The 23,231-nt window shown below is 45.4% G+C and overlaps 1 protein-coding gene and 1 non-coding gene across 2 annotated transcripts in view; one reads left to right on the forward strand and one right to left on the reverse strand.

Annotated features, from left to right (window-relative positions):
* Positions 1–23,231, forward strand: part of LOC126336521 (glypican-5-like) — a 1,532,390-nt gene that overhangs the window by 830,891 nt on the left and 678,268 nt on the right. The window lies entirely within an intron of this gene.
* On the reverse strand, positions 19,074–19,157 carry Trnas-gga (transfer RNA serine (anticodon GGA)). Its single transcript is given in 2 exon segments — positions 19,074–19,108; positions 19,118–19,157. It is a non-coding gene; the product is annotated as a tRNA-Ser (tRNA).

A 23,231-nucleotide genomic window follows, 5' to 3' on the forward strand; every position in this document is an offset into this window, starting at 1 on the left:
TGGACAAAAATGGAAACAAATTGAAAAGCTTGAATGTGAACACAAATTACACTTTCGTGAGAATTATTAATTGGAAAATTCAAGTGTAATTGTATGAAGAATATCTGTTGTTACAAGTTCACATGTCATACGTCCTACTTAACTAGAAAAACAGGTACCGTTTCTGATTTGAAAACGTTAAAATGACACATAACGCCATAATACTGGCTTAAGCAAACAGAAAACATTAAAACAAGAAAACATGTAACAGCATGTACCATTGCTCAGGCACACCAACACCCAGTAGGTATGTTGATCAACGAGGCTACAAGAAAAATTCAAAGATCGAAGTCAAAGAACAAGTTCCAGCATATGTGTACACTATAGTACAGTCACAGACAGATACACATGCAGTCAAGGTACAATAAAACGAACACAATAAAAGAAGATACAAGTGCAAAAAAAATTGTTTTCTTTTCCTCCATACATTTTCTATTTTTCTGTTTATCTTATTTATTAATTTTTCCTTCTTATTACTTCTTCCCCCATTTTCTTTTCACTTCTTTTCAGTGCAATGTTATGTTGGTTCAAATGGCTCTGAGCACTATGGGACTTAAGATCTGAGGTCATCAGTCCCCTAGACTTAGAACTACTTAAACCTAACTAACCTAAGGACATCACACACATCCATGCCCGACGCAGGATTCGAACCTGCGACCGTAGCAGTCGCGCGGTTCCAGACTCAAGCGCCTAGAACCGCTCGGCCACACCGACCGCCGCAGTATTATGTAATACAATTGTTACAACAGTATTAAATGTTTCCTGCTTGCAAAAGCTACTATTTTATGGCGTTAAATATGACTCAGACGTTTCCAAGTCAGCCTTGGTGTATATTTTTCTGGTAAAATAGCATGAACAACATGTGAAGTTGTAACAGATATGTTTCTTAAGTACACTTAATTTTTCCAACTAAAAGTTCTCACTAAAATGTAATTTGTGTTGATATTGATAGTTTTCACTTTGTTGCCATTTTATGCTATCAGTGTGAAGACGGTCAATGACTGAAACCAATAGCGAATAAACATATTGTAAGATAGCACAGTGTGTTATCATGCATTTCTTCCAAGCATATCGATGCTGTTGACAGTGGTGCGAAAGAAAATTAGATTACCCACAAGTAGCAGAACTGACTTTGACAGTGCAAAATGTCATTTCGACGGAATGAACTGAATGTAAACGTAAACACCACTCACAGGTTATGCATTAGACCTGTTCCGACTCATCGACTGCTGCCTACGAGGCAGTGCGAGGCGCAGTCTATGATCATGGGGCTTGCGATAGGCATGTCGGCAATCCCTACAGTCATTACTGCCAGTGGATGAATCATGATGGTGCTACTGATTCATTATTCAAGCCGGTACTCTCCTGGCCTCACGAGGCCGAGTGTCCCCGTTTCCGGACCTCACTATCCCAGAAAAAAAACGTGAGAAGGTACCAGGAATCGAACCCAGGTCCTCCCGCACCGAAAGCAGCGGCACTAACACTGTTTTTGTTTATTTTCTTATTTTTTGCTAGCTGAAGAAGCTGGCATTCCAGTAGTATTCATTTGACAATTTCCTATTAGACGTGGAACTGTGTTTGGTTCAAATGGTTCAAATGGCTCTGAGCACTATGGGACTTAACATCTGTGGTCATCAGTCCCCTAGAACTTAGAACTACTTAAACCTAACTAACCTAAGGAGATCACACACATCCATGCCCGAGGTAGGATTCGAACCTGCGACCGTAGCAGTCGTGCGGTTCCGGACTGAGCGCCTAGAACCGCTAGACCACCGCAGCCGGCGACTGTGTTTATAGTGAAGTATCGAAAAAATTTCATTGCCCTGTATACCTGAAAACACCTTTGAAACTTTGAAACAGTCGTACAAAGAAAGATGCATAGTGTACAAAGGTGTAAGTGCAGTATAAAAATCAAGAACCATGATCCGGTACAGTTTCTGTATCCTCGGCACAACTGCTTCGCGTGTTTACAACGCGATTTGGTAAACGTATCTATGAAAACGCCTCTTCACAGCCCTATATAGGGTTAATGTTTTCGCGGAAAGGCGTTTCGCGTTGCAGTTGAAAGCTGTCAAAAGCGCTGCCAGGTGCCAGCCATTTCCATAATTTAACTCGATTGTACGAGTGTGTTAGTAGAAACGAATCCAGACACAAAGGAATCACAAACGTTGGCTACGAGCGGGCATTGACTGATCTCGACGGGGAGAGTTAAAAATTTGTGCCTGACGTGGATTCGGACCCGGGTCTCCTGTTTACTAGGCAGACGCTCTGACCACCTTTTTTTTTAATCTCATTTTGTTCGTTATTGTTCGTTGCATTTGTTACAGTGGACGTTCCATGACACCCATTCCAGTTAGTTGTTGATCCATTCACTCAGTTTTTTTTTTTTTAAATGTAGAGTGTAGCTAACCCTCTGACCGAACACGCTGGGCTACCGTGCCGGTGCCACTAAGCCGTCCAGATACACTAGTCGTTGCAACTGCACGGATTACCCTAGAACACCTCCTCTCAGACCCAAATTATCAACTTATCCACACATTACTAACGTAGTGACCCTCGCCCATCATCCTCATCTCTCTGTCATGTCCGAAGAAACAGACACCAGGTATAATCTCGCGGTAGCGTTCTCGCTTCCCGAGCACGGGATCCCGGGTTCGATTCCCGGTGGTGTCAGGGATTTTTCCTGCCTCGAGGTGACTGGGTGTTGTTGTGTGGTCTTCATCATCATCATTCATCCCCATTACTGTCAGAGGAAGACAATAACAAACCACCTCCACTAGGGCCTTGCCTAGTAAGGCAGCGCAGGTCTCGCGCGTCGCTCCCCTACGCTCTGTAAAGAAGTATGGGACCCGTCATCGTCATCATCATAATTAAGGTGAGGTGGCCAACGATCTCTTCAGCGTGAATGCACACCAAGCTCGAATTTACGGGAATTGCCGAAATGCCACGCGTAATGACGATAATGGGCAAGGGGCCCTAAATTAGTAATGTGTGGATAAGTTGAGAATTTGGGTCTGAGAGGAGGCGTTCTAGGGTAAGCCGTGCAGTTGTAATGACAATGTGTCCGGATGAACTAGTGGGCACAGCAACTGCCTCGAAAGCAGCAGACCCGTCTTCGAATCCCGGTCAGGCACAGGAGTTTTGGGAACTGGGGTGATGCAAAACTTTTTTTTTGTGTGTGTGTAACATCTCTGGAAGTGGAGATACTTTCTAGATGCATTGGTTTAAAATTTTTGCTTTTACAAAACTTCAATGCTCCACATATTTATCTTTGACCTTATGATGGCGTAGCAGCCGATAACCAGTTGGTGAAATACATAATAAATATTGTAGAATATTTCACCCGTATAGTCGTTGTTTCCACACATAATAATAATAATAATAATAATAATAATAATAATAGGGTAGATCTGTACCATGTCAACCTCCACAGCTGAATGGACAGCATGCCTGACTGCCATGTGGAGGACCAGGGTTCGATTTTGGTACTACCAGGTATTCTTCCTTGATGGGATGACTGGAACGGGTTGCACTCAGCCTCGGGAGTCAACTGAGGAGCTACTCGGCCGCTTAGTAGCGGCGCCAGGCCTGCCAACCCTACAGCAAACAGCCGGGAGAGCGGCGTGATGAGCTCAGGTCCCTCCACAACACATCCACATGACGCCATTGGCTGATGGATAACACGGTGCTCGTTCGGGTCCGATTGGCTCGTCTGTGACCAGAATGGCGATTTTTATTATTATTAGACCTGCACCGAGGGAAGGCTGGAGACATAGTAAAAAGGCTGGCGACATAGTAAACGCAATAAACAGGTGAAACTGAAATAATAATGCAAATGATGACCGAAAGAGTGGGACAGCATAGCCTTACAGCCAAGGAGAATGACGAATAGTGACAGTGGCTGTAAGGGTTTCGCGGATGGCAACCAAAGGGGTCCTACTATGAAATGGAATGTAACGCGAGTCCATCGCTCCTGGCTATCGCGCTGCATGGCGGATGACAGTCAGACTGGTATCCCATCGCTCTCCGAGGCGTCTCCACACTCGTCCTCGCTGACCATCGGGGCTCAATTCGACGCCGAATCCACTGAAGACAGTTCTGCTCTAGTCAGTGAGATCCCAGGCTGAAGACGTGTCTGGAGACTCCCCGGACAGTGGTGGGATACCAACCTGACTGTCGCCCGCCATAAGGGCCAACAGCCAGGAGACATGCACTGGAGTGCCATCTCATGTCATAGCAAGACCGCTTTGGTTGTCATCCGCGAAACCATTGCAGCACAATGGGAAACCCCATTTTGTTAACCTTCATGTCAAGCCGGCGGGGCTCAAATTTCAGCAAGATAATTCTCGCTCGCACACGGCAAGAGTTTTTACTGTTTGTCTCGTGCCTGCCAAATCCTATCTTGGCCAGCACTGTCACCGAGTCTGTCCGCAACTGATAGCGTTCGGAGCATTACGGGCAACCATCTGAGAGTCTGACGCTCTAATAGGCAAGATGGACTGATTTTGGTACGATGCATCTCAGGAGGATATCCTACAACTCTGCTTGCATAAGGGCCAGCGGCGGACCAACGCGCTATTGACTTGCTCAATTTGTGAAGCTCTTTTTTTTTTTTTACAATAAATCATCCAATTTATCTGAAACTGAAATCATTTGTTCGTCTGGACGTGTACATCACATCTACGATTTCCGTCCTATTCGGACAATTCGTTTCTGTTGCTTCTTTTTTTATTTTTCCTTCCAGTATCTGCTGAATAAGTATCAGTTTTCGAATCAGTCTTCTCATCGAATTTTAATCCTACGCAGCAGCTTTATTTGCTATCAGTGGTATCAGCAAGCTATCCGCAATGGTATGCCGTTGTCTCAAGTATGTCTTGTGCATACGGAAAAAGAAATAAAATTGACTTTGTCAGTTATGGTCAGAGTGAAAGCATCTTTTTTTAGGTGTCGTGATCGACGTTGCTTCGATAACCATTTCTGAAATTATGTCACAATGTAGATGAAAATGTACAGCCGTGCTTCCCTAGTAAGATCCTGACAGCCGTAGAAAGTTCTGGAGCGCGCAGCCGGATACGGGGAGAGGGGTGGGAGCTGCGTGGAGGCGTTGACTTGGAAAGGAGGAGCCGACGCCTGGCCAAAAAATAAAAGCTTCCGCCCTCGGCCTGCGGCGTGGTGCGCCGTGCACCGTGCCCTCCTAGCTTTATTTACTGGACCACCGCCCCGCCCACCTCCTGCAATAACAATAAATGTGCCGCCTCTCTCTCTCTCTCTCTCTCTCTCTCTCTCTCTCTCTCTCTCCCCCTTTCAGAGTCTGCCGCTCCTCGCCTCTACCGCTGTAACCTGACACCAACTCCTTTTATTGTAGTAGTTACCGTTGTACTACAACACGAGATGCCGTAATTTCCGCGCGGATAGCGCCAAATAAATATTTACTATAGGAAGCAGGCCGGCCAGAATTTACGATGTCCGCCGCTCCGTTTGGGAGGCGCTGCTCTCCCCTCTCTTTCTCTCTGTGGGGTCTGTGACGGACGCGGTACCAGTGTGTCCATGGCACAGTGTCCGGAGCACCTGGGGTCCGTGCTCTGGAAATCACCGCACTGCATCTCCTGTACCTGTCATTTCTCTATTCTCTCTCATTGACACATCTCGCGTTTGAGTTTTAATGGCATATTTCGGGGGAGCTTTATCGGATTGCTTAGTTCAGTGTCATTCTTACAAGGGAACCTCCCCATCGCACCCCCCTCAGATTTAGTTATAAGTTGGCGCAGTGGATAGGCCTTGAAAAACTGAACACAGATCACTCGAGAAAACAGGAAGAAGCTGTGGGGAACTATGAAAAAAAAAGCAAAATATACAAACTGAGTAGTCCTTGCGCAAGATAGGCAACATCAAGGATAGTGTGGGCCCAGGAGCGCTTTGGTCCCGTGGTTAGCGTGAGCAGCTGCAGAACGAGAGGTCCTTGGTTGAATTCTTCCCTCAAGTGAAAAGTTTAAGTTTTTATTTTCAGACAATTATTTTGCGAAGCTGCACAGGTACACAGAACAGTACTGTTTACGTGATCGTGTGTCAATTATCGAAGTTCAGGCACTCACACATAATCAACTTCGCTCTCCAAAATTCCAGGACATGTTCAGATTTGCTTGGACATATGCAGGATTTGACGGTCTACACACGGAAAAATTTGAAATTGTTAAAAACATATGTTTCGACAGAGCACAGGGAAAACTGCGACTGAAAATGTTGCATTCATTTGTTACAGTTTGTGTGACAAACTCTTATCTTTTCATCACTTTTTTCGGAGTGATTATCACATCCACAAGAAAACCTAAATCGGGCAAGGTAGATGAATGTTTTTACCCATTCGCCAAGTGTACAAGTTAGGTGGGTCGACAACATATTCCACTCATGTGACGCACATGCCGTCACCAGTCTCGTATAGAATATATCAGACGTGTTTTCCTGTGGAGGAATCCGTTGACCTATGACCTTGCGATCTAATGTTTTCGGTTTCCATTGGAGAGGCACGTCCTTTCGTCTACTAATCCCACAGTTTTGAGGTGCGCTCGCAAAACACAGACACTAAACTTAAAACAGAGAAACAGAGACGTCAATGAACGAACGGACAGATCATAACTTTGCAAAAATAAAGAAAGTAGACGTTTCACACGAGGGAAGACTTGAACCAAGGACCTCTCATTCCGCAGCTGCTCACGCTAACCACGGGACCACGGCGCTCCTGAGCTTATACTATCCTTGATGTTGGCTATCTTGCAGATGGACTACTCAGTTTGTATATTTTGCTTATTTTTTTTTTCATAGTTTCACACAACTTCTTCCTGTTTTCCCGATTAATCTGTGTTCAGTTTTTCAAGGCCTGTCCACTGCGCCAACTTATAACTAAATCTGAGGGGTGGTGCGATGAGGAGGTTCCCTTGCTAGGTAGATAGGCAGTGGGCGAAACCTACAAGGGTTCAGTCTCCTGTGATGCTTACAACACGCACTGCAGCACTCGGAATACCATCAGTTTAATTATGAAATGTGTTGTATCCTCCTCACCACTGTTGAGTCTTGTAACATAGGCATCAAGTGAGACGGTGTTGTTTGGTGACCAGTATCCTCTTTTACAAAAAAACTGCACACATGTGTTAAAAGGGTTATTTATTTAATCAAACAGATAGCTGCTACTTAACTTTTCAGCGTCCATGTGTTGTGGTACAAGCTCTTCCATAATAGTCGACGTATCCTCACTGCTGATTAAGTACAGGTCCCGCTATGGGATGAGTGACAGACGCCAAACTAGAATGCGGGTTAGTGCACCAGTGACTGAGCTAATGACTGAGTGACTGAGCTAATGACTGAGTGACTGAGCTAGTGACTGAGACTGAGCCCTCCGGTCTGCGGCACCGATCTGCATACTCTACTGGCCATTAAAAATGCTACACCAACAATAAATGCAGATGATAAACGGGTATTCATTCAACAAATATATTATCCTAGAAGTGACATGTGATTGCGTACGCCTGGGCATTGAGTCAAACAGAGCTTGGATGGCGTGTACAGGTACAGCTGCCCATGCAGATTCCACACGATACCACAGTTCATCAAGAGTAGTGACTGGCGTATTGTGACGAGCCAGTCGCTCGACCACCATTGACCAGACGTTTTCAATTGGTGAGAGACCTGGAGAATGTGCTGGCCAGGGCAGCAGTCGAACACTTTCTTTCATTTCACCCTGCTGAAATGTAGGGTTTGGCAGGGATCGAATGAAGGATAGAGCCACGGGTCGTAACACAACCAAAATGTAACGTCCACTGTTCGAAGTGCCGTCAGTGCGAACGCGTGGTGACCAAGACATGTAACCAATGGAACCCCATACCATCACGCCGGGTCCAATGTGCGATGTCACCAAAAACGGATGCGACCATCATGATGCTGTAAACAGAACCTGGATTCATCCCAAAAAATGCCGCTTTGCCATTCGTGCACCCAGGTTCGTCGTTGAGTACACCGTGGCAGGCGTTCCTGTCTGTGATGCAGAGTCAAGGGTAAGCGCAGCCATGGTATCATAGCTGATAGTCCATGCTGCTGCAAACGTCGTCGAACTGTTCGTGCAGATTGTTTTTGTCTTGCAAACGTCCCCATCTGTTGACTCAGGGATGGAGACGTGGCTGCACGATCCGTTACAGCCATGCGGAGAAAATGCCTGTCATCTCGACTGCATACACGGCGTTCCGTATTAGCCTCCTGAACCCACCGATTCCACATTCTGCTAACAGTCATTGGATCTCGACCAACGCGAGCAGCAATGTCGCGATACGATAAACCGCAATCGCAATATGCTACAAGTCGGAGACGTGATGGTACGCATTTCTCCTCCTTACACGAGGCATCACAACAACGTTTCACCAGGCAACGCCGGTCAGCTGCTGTGTCTGTATGAGAAATCGGGTGGAAACTTTCCTCATGTCAGTACGTTGTAGGTGTCGCCACCGGCGCCGACCTTGTGTGAATGCTCTGAAAAGCTAATCATTTGCGTATCACAGCATCTTCTTCCTGTCGGTTAAATTTCGCGTCTGTAGCAAGTCATATTCGTGGTGTAGCAATTTTAATGGCCAGTAGTGTACTTGCAGTCGGGAGGGTGTTGCTTGCGAGTCTGTCTTTGGTCTCTCTTCTGATAGGCGCGCTTGATCCAGCGCCTAATATCGGTCTTCTTGCTACATCTCTGCCGACCGGTGTGCTGGCTGAAATGTCCGTATGACATTGATAGCCGGCAGTTCCTCCTTGCCCCCTTCCCCTCCTCCCACAGGAATTTCAGCTGCTCAACTGCAAGTTTTCTCAGTTGGCCCCACACTGGGCGACTTGTGTGTTGACGATGAGGAAATCATGATGAGGACAATGCAACACCCAGTCCCCGTGCCAGAGAAAATCTCCGACACTGCCGGGAATAGAACCCCTGCCTGGGTGGCCGGAGTGGCCGTGCGGTTCTAGGAGCTGCAGTCTGGAGCCGGGCGACCGCTACGGTCACAGGTTCGAATCCTGCCTCGGGCATGGATGTGTGTGATGCCCTTAGGTTAGTTAGGTTTAATTAGTTCTAAGTTCTATGCGACTGATGACCTGAGAAGTTAAGTCGCATAGTGCTCGGAGCCATTTGAACCATTTTTGAACCCATGCCTGAAGCATGTGAGTCAGACAAGCTGACCACTCAACTAAGTTTAATTATAACCACCTGGTACATGGGGCCGCAGGACCCAGCAAAGCACCGAGGTGTGGTCCACGCTCCTTCCACCTTCACTATTGAATAACTGTTTCCATGAGCTGATGTAAGCTCTTTACAGTCAAGTATAAAAAGGCAATGTGGTAGGAAGCTTTTATTTTTGTTTTTGAATTTCATGAGCTAATGCTGACTTCATTTGTGCCCCAGAAGTCAGAGTAGGAGCGAAAGCATTGAGAGCCAACATGGTGCACGTTTCGGCGTATTCTCGCTGGAAGAAGAGTACATGACCGCCGAAAAGCTTCTGGGCGAGTTGGCGGAAGAATACCGCCCCCCCTCCCCCCCCCCAGTTCCTGAGGTTAATATGTATATTTCCTGCGGGAATACTCATTCCCTACGAGAATGAAACCATCCGTTTTTCCGGGCGGGGGAAAGACACGAAATGGAACGCAATTTGTTTTAGATCTGACAAGCGTTCTTTTAAGAGCTGGAGAGCAGGACGTGCGGCGACGTGAAGGAATTAACATTGTATTGCTAACCTAGGTACTGACAGAAAAAGATTTGTAAAGATAATGGTTATCCCTCACTGAATCTAGGTTATCAGTAGGGGCACCTTCTGCTTTCTGGGATGAAGCCATCGAGACCAAGCACTCGATGGAACGCTGTGTGAGTGCTCGATAAAAGCAACAGTGTAACAGAGATGTCGTGATGTTAGTCACGGCAAGGGCTCCAGAGAAGCTACCAGAATCTCATCACAATTTATTACACCGAGGGCAGTTTCAGGGTCGCGATTCATCCCAGCAGCAGCCGTGACGCCTTCCCTTGTTGTTAGCAACGGCGGCGCAGCTCCTAAACTTGAATCAGTTTTCATGTACGTCTCTGACATGCTATTGTCTCGTGCTTGGGTCTTCCTGACAGTTAATAAAATCGCTGACGACTGATTGGCCCGGTAAATAATGCTGTAAAATTTGGAGAGGCTTTGCGGTTCGTAAAATGACGTGGAAGACCCGCGTGAAAAGACTAAGCTCTGGCACTTAGTGTTTGGTGCCACGCACACGAGAAAAGGGGGAATTGTTTTGTGCTCTATCTGTTTTTAAATCTAACGGGCTTCAAAGTAAACGGTTCCTTGCCCAAAATTTGTTCCTATTGGCCCAACGATCGCAGTCTTTCCCAATGAAGGAATGTGTTTTTCCCTTCTTTAGCTGTGTTACGTAGAGAGAGCATAGAGTATTCGTGCCTTTTAAAAGCTACAAGAGTTGGATCGTCAGGTTCATCAAAAAAGCGTGGTTATGTGTCCTATCACTCGACCTAAACCGCAGGACGAAGCATCCTATGTGATACCTAGAGTATTTATGGAATCGTATCGTACCATATTCGACAATGTTTCTGAGTTCATTACATACTCTCATATGACGAGATGTGTGAACACACAATGCACCCAGGAACATTGTCGAACACGACTTTTTCGGTTATTGAGGTGTTGAGGTGCGGAGCCATGATGTTGCATGGGCGTACTGATCTGCAGATCTTTGGACTTTGTACGCTGACTGGTCAATGCTTTTGTGACACGTCAGTCCTTCCCTAAGTGCACCTTTTCTGGTGTTCTTTCGGCCCTAACCGTATCGAACATTGTAAGCGGAGTGGCTTTTGTGACGAGAAGGTGTTCGGTGAATGCACTAGCCTGTCCATTGCCCTTCAGTCCCACTGAGCAACTGTGAGTCGCGATGGCGAGACATGTTTCAGGACGTCCACGTGCACCAACGACCATCCCACAAACGTTAACCGCGATAGTGGAATGGGATACTCTATCTCAGGTACTCCTTACAAAATTTGTTTCCAGCGTGGGAGCACGTTTGCTGGGAGTACATTGCCATCCTTCGTGATCACACTCCCTATTAAGAGCCATGTCCCGCCTTTTGTAATGTCCAGGGGACTACTGTAAATTGCGGTAACGTCTATCTTTGAATTAAAGCGTCATTTCTGTTCATATCATTAAATATTTTTGGTTACTATTTGTACTATAATGTAACTGTTCTTTCCACCTATAGTCCAAGTTTGATCCAGCTATATTACTTGTTAGTGACACCACATTGTTATTTTCGTCTTTAATTTTTGGCATGATACAAGAACAACCAGTTTCAAAAAAAATCTAATTTGTGGGACCACAGAGTTGAAATTTAGAGAATGGTTTCAATGCCATTAATACTGTTAACACGCCAACGTATAAGGACTATTCAGAAAGAAACAGTATGAAACATTGCAACAATCAAAACGATTGATATTTGCATATGCCGCTTTTGGATGACGTAGTAAGACATCTAAGGACGTGAATATAGAATGGAAGCATGCCTCGTCACCACCCCGTAATGAATTCAAAGCCTCGTTGTCAGCAGGCGAGGTGGTGCTCACCGTCTTTCTCGATGCCCGAGGTCCAGATACTCATTGAATTCCTTCGAGCACAAAAAAAACAGCATTAAAAGTGACATGTAATGTGACATATTCTGTACCCTACGCAAGTCCTTCAAGACCAAACGGCCAGGGCTGTTCGTAGAGACACTGATTCTGCTCCACTATAATACGCTTCCACAGGTCTCCAAGGTCACACAAAGTGCAAGGGCCAAGTTCAAGTGGGAGCAGCTTCAGCATCTGACTTGCTGCCTTGACTTGTCGCCCTGCGACTTTCACGTGTTTCTTCCGCTAAAAAGACACCTCAAACGAAAGAGCTTCAACACAGACGACGGACTAAAGGACTCAGTGGAGGACTGCCTCCTGTCACAGCCACAAGAATTCTGGAAGAGGGATTCCTTCGACTCGTGAAACAGTAGGATTTTTTTTCTGAGGGCCCTACTGATTACTTTCGAATAAAGACTACATTTATACCCTCAGTGTTGTTTCGTACCATTTTTTTTTTTACATTCCTTTTAGGCAGCACAACTATAAGCATTTATAATCACAATAAATGCTTATAGTTGTGCTCCCTAAAAGATCTTCAGGACTTCCAGTAATTATAATTTTCCTGACATTGGTTGTTCTTGTCCTGTTTCTGTAACTTTTAGACACTGATGGGGCCTATAAGTGTGGTGTCTGTTCTGATGGACGTGTCTGAAAACAGACACTATTTTGATCCATCAGCCACTATGAAATGGACACAAAAGGAATTACAGACATTAGCTGTAAGTGGGCATTGATTTAGATCAATGACGGAGGTTGAAAATTTGTGCCGGGCTGGATTCGAACTTGGGTCTCTTGCTTAGGAGGCAGACGCGCTGACCACTGCACTACTGTGGTCATTGTAGCTACGTGCACTATCCTGGCACGCCTCCCATGAGACCCAAATTCTAAACCTATCCATCCACATCGAATGTAGTGCTCCTTGTCCATTATCCTCATTACTCTCTGCGTTCCACCGATTGTCGTAAGAGTTACAGGCTGGTGTGCATCTGCTCTGAAGAGATCATTGGTTATCATCGCCTTAAATATATTATAATGTCTGTTCTCTCGGACGCGAATGGGCGAGAGATTCGCGATATGTGCAAGCTAAGTAAGGGGCACTGCAGTAGACTACCCTCTGAAAAACCGGATTGGGATTCGAAGTTGGTCAACTTTCTCAAAATTCTAGCTCCTCAATACCTGTACATACTCCCTGTCACGGGATTACTATTTAACAGCATTTAAAAGGGCCTGGGGCATTCAGTGCCTGTAAACTTGACAGGAAAACAATACCGACTTGGATGACTTCCTTAAGCATCCAGTACTATTCTTGAATACGTTTCAACCGGAACTGAAAAATGGGAGATATGTAAAGAATATTTTCAATTTTAAGTTGGAATACTTCTTTTGTGGCACACTATTTTTACTTGATACTGGAGCTCTTCGCAATAAATTAAAAATTTTGCTTTTAAGCATGAAGGATGGGGTCGACGAAATAAACCTGGCCCAGAAAATACGTTTACGTCTGTCGCGGATGTGACCTCTGTTAATGAACAAGAGAACTGCCGTCACACAAGATGTTGGAAACCATGATTTAGATGCACCATTCGCCTGCAGTCACATACCTGCGCATGCGCATCTCTCACATGATCTATTACGAACATTTCACTGTGTCATTACGTTTGAGAAAGTGAGAGAAGCAGACGTATTTATAGCGACCAGCTGGATGCACATCAATTCTCAACTTACTGTCCACACACTATATTTGTAGTGCCCCTGCCCAATATACTCATTAATCGCGGCAGTGAATATACCGATTCCCGTAAAAGTTTGGGCAATGTGAGTGCATCCACACTGAAGGTCACGGGCCGATTACCCTTATCTATATGTAGATGACATCTGTGTTTTCGGACATGTCCGAAAGAACAGGTACCATCTTCATGTAGATGGAGGAGGTTCTAATGCAGAACTGCAGGAAGGGAATATTGTGTGGAAGTGAAAGTGTACAGTAGGAGACCAACAGAGAATAAATTGGAACCATCTCCAACATGATACTACAGAAGGATGTTAAAATATGAGAATGGGTAAAGTAAAAAATGTGCTATAAAGTGATCGAGCAATGAAGTCTGATAAACCGAAAATCGCAGTATAGTTCTCTGTAGTGCAACTTTTAATCTCTTTCGGTAACAAATGGAGGGGAAAGAGTAAAAGATTGAGAGTGAAAAAAATAAACGGCAACGTTTAATAGTTGTCAGTGAAGAGATTAGGGTAATCTGATTCTCCGCGATGTAGAGGCTAGCGCAGACTGAAAATATATAAAGAACCCAGTTCAACCAGTTGAAACGATGTAGTTATCATATTTCCAGTTTCTAATGTTATTCATAGTTTATTTAGTGCCTCCAGCAGTCGCCAACAAGTTGTGTTGAGAGCCACCAAGTGGTCTTGTTAATAACATTTTTATCTGCGGGACGTAAAACTTAACACTTAACTGCAGCAACTGTTCGGTTCAGAGCACATTACACCTCATCACTTACCGTTGCGTGTTTTTACTTGATGTTTTTGTTCCAGCTGTTATTATCCGCAGGCATCCAACAGTTAACAGTTTGTGCGCTCTACGAGCCAGCGCAAGTGTAGCTCAGTTGTTTGAGGCCAAAGTGCTATATTTTTCTACTGACTCAGATTTCTGACACGGCTAAAATGCTCTGTTTCTGTAAAAGAGTTAATTTTCTTCTGTGTGTGTGTGTGTGTGTGTGGGTGTGTGTGTGTAACATGTGGCTGGGGCAGAAAATTACACGGCTTTGTATTCGTTTCCGCATCCCTGTTGGCGAGCCACGATCGGGACTCAGTAAATAATATTTGGCAGCAGTTATTTTCCATGACGGGGCATTCTATACGTCCGAATACTATTACTTAGCACGTTCGCAAGCAATATTTACGGGTCGATTCAAGTATAAAACTACTGCTTCCAGGCAATGTTTTATTTACTGTCACCTCTCTACAATTTAAGACAATGATCCATAGTGTTATGAAAAAATGACGGTGTTATAGTCCACCTCTGGCAAGCAAATTTTTGATACATATGCCCGTGTGGTTAATGCCCATTGTTCACGCACAGACCACGCCGTTTACGAAGTCCACAAGCTGGAGATTCGTGATGTCCATAGCAGCTGTGCGGATTCGGTGTCAGATGAAATTTAGGCTGAGGGTATAAACCGGAATTGAATTAAGTTCAAAGATCCGGTTTATGCTTACATACATAATGCAGAAGTTATAGCTTTAGAAAAGACAGTTAACGAGAACATAACCAGAAGAGTCACGTTACGAGTGATGCACATACATTATACAGATGACAATTGTGGTAGAAATTACGTACAGCCTTCTTTTTAGTATCATTTAATAGGAGGGGTTACCCAATCACGTGGGAAGCCAGATCATTCAAAAAAAAATGGTTCAAATGGCTCTGAGCGCTATGGGACTTAACATCTATGGTCATCAGTCCCTAGAACTTAGAACTACTTAAACCTAACTAACCTAAGGACATCACACAACACCCAGCCATCACGAGGCAGAGAAAATCCCTGACCCCCTGACCCCGCCGGGAACATCTGGTGGTCAACATCTCTGCCTGTCTTGTGGTACGAAGTTCTACTTCACATACCTATCACACCTAACATTATCTGTAACATGTTCATATGAACAAAATACAGCCTATGTCACGTCTTTTTTAATTGTAATTTGTGTGTTAGGCCGAATAAGGCCATCTTCAGATTAGATTAGCTAAAATGAAAAAGGACGCTGCTACCAGTCGCGTGAACTGGTTCGCGTCGTTACACGTCATAATTTGTTTTACATTGATATTTGTCCTGTGTTCTGGTGCTCCTTCCATTTGCTCATTAACTGTCCATGGATGCACCGGTGTATTTCCTCTCAATCCTTCCTACCCTCACAAGCTTGTGTCACTGACTTACGGCCTTCAGTCTCCATGGCATTTACGACGGTTTCCCCACATAATGATTCGGATATCCTCGTGGATTATACACTTTTCTGGGGCGATTCAAGCTCGCGTTGGCGAGGGCAAGAAAACGATTACACCAGCCCCCCATACAACGAAGGACCGTGTTATAAACCAGGTCACCTAAGTCTGGCTACAGTTTCCAACATACGATGAAATTACAAATCAGATGACCACAGTCGCGAGTTGATTACATGTGATCTGCTCACCATCCTCGCATCCTCAAAAGAGGTGAAATTTTGTGAACTGTCAAGCATCATTCGTAAATTGGTGGTGATGGGCGGCAACTTAAATACGTTATAAACTGCTCCACATGAGGGGACAGTCTTCGTCCCCGCCCACGAGATTTGCATCCTGACTTTTCGTCAGGGAGTTATGACCATGATGTCGAGCACCCCCTCAACCCAAAACACCACCAGCATCATCAATTACGTGTATATTAAGGAAATATAAAGGGTGTTACTGTTGCAAGTGCACGATATTGTAATCACTGGCATATTTGTACGTATCCGCCTCAGTGTGTCACTTGCTTTTTCTCAACATCTAACCATCTTCCCCCAAACACGTTACACGATTTACTACCTTATTTTTCCTACATTCTCGTACCTGCACCAATAAGTGAACTTCGCCTGTTAGTATAGACTGACCGTTTTGCGTCCACACGTCCATCCTTTGACTCCTGACCTGCTGCCCAAGGGGAAGTAAGCATTAACTGTTTGTTCCTGCCGCATTTACTTGGAGGTACTGTTGGTGTTCTGATCTTCATTCCAAAGACTGATTTCATGAAGCTCTCCATGCTACTCTATCCTGTGCAAGCCTCTTCATATCCGAATAACTTTGCAGTTTACCTCTATCTGGATCTGCCTACCGTATTCATGTCTGGGCCTCCCTCTGTAATTTTTACCCCCAGCACTTACCACCAGTACGAAGTTGGTGATTCCTTGATGTTTCAGAATGTATCCTACTAATCTATCCATTCAGATTGAGCCAAAAATTTGTTTTCACTTCAGTTCCATTCAGTACCTCCTCATTAGTTACGTGATCTACCCATCTAATCTTGAGAATTTCAAAAGACTTCTTGTCTACACTGTTTATCGTCCATGTTTCACTTCCATACACGTCTACGCTCGTTACAAATGCTTTCAGAAAAGACTTCGTAACATTTACATCTTGGCCGAGCGGTTCTAGGTGCTACAGTCTGGAACGTCGCGACCGCTACGGTCGCAGGTTCGAATCCTGCCTCGCGCATGGATGTGTCTGATGTCCTTAGGTTAGTTAGGTTTAAGTAGTTCTACGTTTAGGGGACTGATGACCTCAGATGATAAGTCCCGCAGTACTTAGAGCCATTTGAACTATACTTCTTGACAATGATATATTCGTGTAGGTACATTCAGCGGCATATGTGGATACTGTCCGCGAAGTATGGTACAATAAAGTTAGTAGCAAACAGGATTACATTTAAACATCATTTATTCAATTCCCTCAGAGTTTATGACGTCATATCTTCTGATATGTGAGTCAGACAATGATATAATGTTTTAGGTACGTTTCAGCGGCATATGTAGATACTGTCTACAAAACGTGTTGCGAGTACTGATACTAGAAAAAAAATGTAGCAGTTTTTCAAGCATCTCAGTGTTTATGACGTCATATTTCCTCAACTATGATTGGTACGTAGTTCTTACCCACGCGCGCACGTACATACATATATTTTTATGATATGTATGAAGATACACTCCTGGAAATGGAAAAAAGAACACATTGACACCGGTGTGTCAGACCCACCATACTTGCTCCGGACACTGCGAGAGGGCTGTACAAGCAATGATCACACGCACGGCACAGCGGACACACCAGGAACCGCGGTGTTGGCCGTCGAATGGCGCTAGCTGCGCAGCATTTGTGCACCGCCGCCGTCAGTGTCAGCCAGTTTGCCGTGGCATACGGAGCTCCATCGCAGTCTTTAACACTGGTAGCATGCCGCGACAGCGTGGACGTGAACCGTATGTGCAGTTGACGGACTTTGAGCGAGGGCGTATAGTGGGCATGCGGGAGGCCGGGTGGACGTACCGCCGAATTGCTCAACACGTGGGGCGTGAGGTCTCCACAGTACATCGATGTTGTCGCTAGTGGTCGGCGGAGAGTGCACGTGCCCGTCGACCTGGGACCGGACCGCAGCGACGCACGGATGCACGCCAAGACCGGAGGATCCTACGCAGTGCCGTAGGGGACCGCACCGCCACTTCCCAGCAAATTAGGGACACAGTTGCTCCTGGGGTATCGGCGAGGACCATTCGCAACCGTCTCCATGAAGCTGGGCTACGGTCCCGCACACCGTTAGGCCGTCTTCCGCTCACGCCCCAACATCGTGCAGCCCGCCTCCAGTGGTGTCGCGACAGGCGTGAATGGAGGGACGAATGCAGACGTGTCGTCTTCAGCGATGAGAGTCGCTTCTGCCTTGGTGCCAATGATGGTCGTATGCGTGTTTGGCGCCGTGCAGGTGAGCGCCACAATCAGGACTGCATACGACCGAGGCACACAGGGCCAACACCCGGCATCATGGTGTGGGGAGCGATCTCCTACACTGGCCGTATACCTCTGGTGATCGTCGAGGGGACACTGAATAGTGCACGGTACATCCAAACCGTCATCGAACCCATCGTTCTACCATTCCTAGACCGGCAAGGGAACTTGCTGTTCCAACACGACAATGCACGTCCGCATGTATCCCGTGCCACCCAACGTGCTCTAGAAGGTGTAAGTCATCTACCCTGGCCAGCAAGATCTCCGGATCTGTCCCCCATTGAGCATGTTTGGGACTGGATGAAGCGTCGTCTCACGCGGTCTGCACGTCCAACACGAACGCTGGTCCAACTGAGGCGCCAGGTGGAAATGGCATGGCAAGCCGTTCCACAGGACTACATCAGCATCTCTACGATCGTCTCCATGGGAGAATAGCAGCCTGCATTGCTGCGAAAGATGGATATACACTGTACTAGTGCCGACATTGTGCATGCTCTGTTGCCTGTGTCTATGTGCCTGTGGTTCTGTCAGTGTGATCATGTGATGTATCTGACCCCAGGAATGTGTCAATAAAGTTTCCCCTTCCTGGGACAATGAATTCACGGTGTTCTTATTTCAATTTCCAGGAGTGTATTTTGGTAGTAACAATTTTGGTGAGATTTCTTTGGTTTTCGATAAGATTTTCTCAATAAATATTAAAAAAAGAAAAGGAAATTCTGCGACCAGTTAAAACTTCCTACTAAGCTTTTATGGTTCAAATAGCTCTGAGGACTATGGGATTTAACATCTGAGGTCATCAGTCCCATAGAACTTAGAACTACTTAAACCTAACTAACCTACAGACATCACACACATCCATGCCGGAGGCAGGATTCGAACCTGCGACCGCAGCGGTCGCGCGGTTCCAGACTGTAGCGCCTAGAACCGCTCGGCCACCCCGGCCAGCTGTGCTTTTATGAAGAAGTCTACTAATTCGAATATAGTTATTAAATTGTTTTCCTCTGAGTCAGTCAGAAACCTATTTTCATGTCTGGAAGGTGCAGCCGTGGTATACGAAACGAAGCGGTGTGTCGTAAGAGAGAGATTGAGGTTACACGTAATAGCGTAATACGCAGGAGTGTGATGGCGAATGTGACGAATCCAAAGATGAAGCAACTTGTTCTTGCAGACTGTCGAACATGTGAGTTTGCCTGGGCAGCGGCCGGTGACAGTTGGGGATTCCTCTCCGGCGGCCTGTCAGACAGATGACAAACGCGCCGGCCGCGGATAAATCATGGCGGCGGACGTGTGTTTGCGCTGTGCGCCCTTTTTGTAGCGCCAGCGCCAGCGCCGGGGCTCCCCCTTGTTTAGATAGTCGTCCCTGAAATGTGTATCACGACGTCTAGCATGTGGAAACGAACGCGGAGATTTGTGCGCCCGCATTTTTTTTGATACCGACAGGAAAAAGAATCCCCTTTGTAGACCCCCACTCAGAGCCTGTCCGCAGAGCGTGGCCGTTGGCCGTGTTTACAAGACGTCAGTGGTAAACAGGTCTGGGACGCTTCATTAATCCCCGCTGACATGCGTGTTGGCCGCTGACGAGATGCGCTTCTGCTGACTGAGGCCTGTTTTCCGGGCAAAACGAGGAAAGCCGGATGCTGGTGTGTACAACACTCCGTGCTGTACCGCTGGTCTCACTAGTTATGGTTGAAAAAGTGCAAGTAACTCTACACTCATTTACGTCCGTGCGTCGAATCAAAATTTATCCCTAGAACTTTCTTAAGAATATTTGAGAAAACAAGCACACAAGATAAAAAAAATGTGACTGAGTGTGGGAGCTGTGTTTCCAAATACACGCTTCACTGGTTGAAATTCATTGACATTCAACTACGGGTAATATTTACGTTTTTCTTGTACGCCATCTTACCGTACTCAGAAGATGAGGCAACAATGCTGGGATCACATATTTACCTCAAACTTTGTACACCTTCATTAGGCCTATAAAAATGTTCAAATGTGTGTGAAATCTTATGGGACTTAGCTCCTAAGGTCTTCAGTCCGTAAGCTTACACACTACTTAACCTACATTATCGTAAGGACAAACACACACGCCCATGCCCGAGGGAAGACTTGAACCTCCGCCGGGACCAGTTGCACAGTCCATGACTGCAGCGCCCTAGGCCGCTCGAGTAGGCCTATAAAACAAGATAACGTGCAAGTTGTATGTATCTGGACTCAGGGGCCCGACGTTTAGAGTTCATGCTAGTCAAATGGTTAGCGTTAGAACCTCGAGAGACGAACGTGTGTTAGGCGATGGTTCGTGCCCGGCTCAAACCTTCATTTCTGTAGTACAAGTGTCAATTCTGTGATAGCCCAAAAATTTGCACCTACCCTATTCGTTCTTGCTACTTTAGCAACGTCTCACTGCTACACAAGTTAACTGGCAAATGGGGCCTGCATCTGTGACTGCAGTTCGAAGCGCCAAGGTGCAAAGTAGTAACTTACCAGACTGCATGTACAAGGGATTTCGCAAATCATGACGAGCATACATTTTCAGGAAAACTCTATGGGTGTCTTCATTTACTTGTCGATAGTTATTAACATGTCTTTTCTAATAATTGAATTTCATTAACAATAATGTGCAGATGGTGTGCAGTGGTCGGGCATCTCTTCAAAAGCCACATATTTCTGTAATCAACGTTTAATGAAGCTTGAAGTGGTGTCAGGCGTGACACCACGGAACAGTGGATAGCTGAAAACAATTGATGAATCACGCTATACCCTGTGATAGGGTTGGTTTTGGTGAGACAGTGTTAACGATATGGGGTTGGTTTACAGTGGTTTAAGTGCGGTCTCCCTACTGAGCTTAAGAAAACGAAATGCAGAAGGATACAAACACATTTTATCTTGCTGTGTACTGGGTAAGTTAGAGGAACAGTTCAGAGACCATGACTGTATCATCATGCCAGTGCACTACGTCATTAAGCAGCTTCCATGAGGTATTGCTGAAATCGCTTGGTCTGGCCAGAGTCTCGACTTGAAATCAATGGATACGTTTGGGACGAGATAGAATGTCCAGTTTGCTCCAGACCCCAGCATCCAACGTCACTACTTCCTCTGATTTCGGCTGTTGAGGTAGAATGCACTGCCGTTTACCCACGCACATTCTCACACCTAACTGAAAAGTCCCTAGTAGAGTTCAAGCCATCTTAAGGCAAAGGGTGGCTATACCCCATATTAATGTCCACTAACAGGTGCCCATATAGTTGTGATGAGATAGGTTCAAATGGTTCAAATGGCTCTGAGCACTATGGGACTTAACATCTGAGGTCATCAGTCCCTTAGAACAATGAATTTTCTTCTATGAGTTTATTCTTAGGACTAAATTAATTAATTATCCAACTTAATCGGACCTCATGTTTGTCGTGTGGCTAGAGTTGGTGGCGACGCAAACTTTTACTTTGATTTTAATGTCATATAGCTTTGCCATTTTCGTGTGGCTCTTTTAGCCATCATGATACAGATCAAGGCTCCACTCATTTCATAAACACCACTTAAGTGCACGTCACTTACAATGTACCTACATAAGTATATCACTTTTCGACATATAATTCAAGAGATACAACGTCATAAACACTGAGATGCGTGAAAAATTCCGTATCATACATGAAATTGTAATACTTTTTTTTTCTAGTAAGTCTCTCCTACAGCCAAGACAGCCTACGGAAATCCCTGACACCTGGCAGTGCTTTCGACAGCTTTCAATGAAAAACACAAACGGCTCTAGGAGGATAGTTGTCTACAGAGCTACGAAGAAGAGTTGCCATAGAGACATTTACAATATCGCGTTTTAGACTCGCGAGCTTCTGCGACCGACATACAAGAATACTATACTCCATGGCCGAGACAGGATTCGAACCTGCGACCGTAGCCGTCGCGCGGTTCCAGACTGAAGCGCCTACAACCGCTCGGCCACATCGGCCGGCTGTGATCAGATAACATATATAATATGTAGTAGCTATAAAATTAATTTGTATGTTTTTAGACTTTTGCCGTGGAGCTAATTTCAATAAAAAAAATTCTTCGTTGTAGATTGCGCCGTGCTAAAAAAATTATGAAACAACGTTTCGGCTACTGTTGCAGGCGATCCCCTGAATTGCAATAACGACCGTAACATTAACAGAACGAAGTCTTTCGCAACGGCATTGATATGTAAAACATTCTCGGTTTTCTTGTCGCGTCATTTCGGGATAAAATCTCGAGCTTTCGACGATAGCCTCCATCGTGATCGTCAGCAGCCACTATCTGTCTTTGACATATAGCAGAAAAACTACGGAGCTGCTGAAGAATTCCGGTCTACCAGAATATGTTACGAAAAATCTCACAGTCCGAAATCCTAGACGTCCCAGGTGTGTACGGACTACCGAAGATTCACAAGGATAATATTCCCTGAGACCTATTGTTTGTGCCATTGGTTCACGTACCTACAAGCTGACCAAATACCTAACAAAGTTGATGACTCCTATAGTTGTCCGTCGTGAACATCACGTTAAAAATTCCAAGAAATTGATTGAGAAAATCAAACAGATTAGAGTTAGTCCAAATGACATTTTAGTCAGCGTATATGTGGTATCGCTGTTGACAAAAGTTCCTGTGGAGGACACTTGGAAAATGCGGGCGGATCTTTCTCCTCCTGAAATGATAAAGTTGTCCCGACATGTGATGACGACCACCTACTTCTTCTATGGTGGTAAATTTCATGAAATGACGGACGGTATGGCGGTGGGCTCTCCGTTGTCTCCATCATTGGCTAACTTTTCTATGGAGAATTTTGAGGAACGTGCCTTAAATTTGGCTCCCCTCCGTCCATCCTTATTTTAGCGTTACGTTGACGATGCATTTATGGTCTGGCCACACGTCGCAGAAGCTCTCGAACAATTCTTGTAACACATGAACAGCATAGATCCGAACAACCGATTCACTGTCGACACGGAGAAGGAAGGAAGGAAGGTTGCCATCCATAGATGGTTCAGTACA

This window comes from Schistocerca gregaria, chromosome 2 (genome assembly GCF_023897955.1).
Source record: "Schistocerca gregaria isolate iqSchGreg1 chromosome 2, iqSchGreg1.2, whole genome shotgun sequence".
Taxonomy (NCBI): Eukaryota; Metazoa; Arthropoda; class Insecta; order Orthoptera; family Acrididae; genus Schistocerca; species Schistocerca gregaria.